Source organism: Apium graveolens, chromosome 2 (genome assembly GCF_009905375.1).
Source record: "Apium graveolens cultivar Ventura chromosome 2, ASM990537v1, whole genome shotgun sequence".
Classification (NCBI taxonomy): domain Eukaryota; kingdom Viridiplantae; phylum Streptophyta; class Magnoliopsida; order Apiales; family Apiaceae; genus Apium; species Apium graveolens.
Genome location: NC_133648.1, coordinates 33,702,253 through 33,703,618, shown reverse-complemented (window position 1 = coordinate 33,703,618; position 1,366 = coordinate 33,702,253). Strand labels below are relative to the sequence as shown.

The following is a 1,366-nucleotide window of genomic DNA, read 5'->3' as shown; positions in this document are numbered from 1 at the left end:
GGATTCAGGAACTGAGCAGAAAGAACCAGTAATCATGGGTGATCGTATTGTTCAGACTGATCTAGCTCTTATGGACTTTTCTCGGCCAAAAATAGATGACATTCAGTCAAGCATTCTTCATCCGGCTATTCAAGCTAACACCTTTGAAATCAAGCCGGGCATTATTCAGATGGTGCAGAATTCTGTTTCTTTTGGAGGAGCTGTAACTGAAGACCCCAACATGCACATAAGGAATTTTGTCGAGATCTGCAGCACTTTTAAGTATAATGGCGTGACTGATGAGGCTATCAAGCTGAGGCTTTTCCCATTCTCACTGAGGGACAAAGCTAAGGACTGGTTACATTATGAACCAGCTGGGTCCATCACTACTTGGCAAGATCTTGCGCAAAAGTTTCTGGTGAAGTTTTATCTGATGGCAAAGGCTGCTGCTATGAGGAGTGCTCTTACTCAGTTTGCACAGCAACCTTCAGAATCTATGTGCGAAGCTTGGGAACGCTACAAGGAAATGTTGAGGAAGTGTCCACATCATGGAATGCCCGATTGGATGGTGATCACTGGTTTCTATAATGGTTTGGGGGCCCAATCTAGGCCCATGCTCGATGCAGCAGCTGGAGGCGCCTTATGGGCTAAAAGCTATACTGAGGCTTATAATCTTATCGAGACTATGGCTGCAAATGAGCATCAAAACCCAACTCAGAGGATGATGCCTGGGAAGCAGGTATTCTGAAAGTCGATGCAGCCACCGCTATTGCAGCGCAGCTCCAAGCGCTGTCGATGAAGGTTGATTCTCTAGCTACATATGGAGTCAATCAAATAGCTATGGTTGGTGAGCTTTGTGCAGGTTCTCATGCTACGGATCAGTGTTCTCTTATCAACGAACCTATTCAGTATGTGAATAATTATCAGCGACAACAACAGCCTGTGCCAGCTACTTATCATCCTAATAACAAAAATCATCCAAATTTCAGCTGGGGTAATAATCAGAATGCTATTCAGCCACCATATCTGCAAGGTGTGAGTAAACAGTTTAATCCACCTGGATTCCAGCAACCACAGCAGTATGCTCAAAGGCAATCATACCCTCAACAGGGAAGTGCAGCTGCACCTACTAGTGCTGATTTTGAGGAACTTAAGCTGTTATGCAAGAGTTAGGAGGTTTCTATCAAGACCTTGGAAAATCAAATCGGTCAAATAGCCAATGCAGTGCTCAATCATCAACCTGGAACACTCCCTAGTGACACGGAAGTACCAGGCAGGAAGGAAGCTAAAGAGCAAGTCAAGGCTATTACCTTAAGGTCTGGGAAAGTTGCTGATGCTGAAAAGCCAAAAGAAGGAGAAGCTGAAATTAGAGATGAAGAAGTTAAGC

General features: G+C 44.5%; 1 non-coding gene across 1 annotated transcript; it reads right to left on the bottom strand.

Annotated features, from left to right (window-relative positions):
• Positions 1-427: 427 nt before the first annotated feature.
• LOC141709398 (small nucleolar RNA R71) lies at positions 428-534 on the bottom strand. Its single transcript, XR_012569976.1, has one exon. It is a non-coding gene; the product is annotated as a small nucleolar RNA R71 (small nucleolar RNA).
• Positions 535-1,366: the final 832 nt, after the last annotated feature.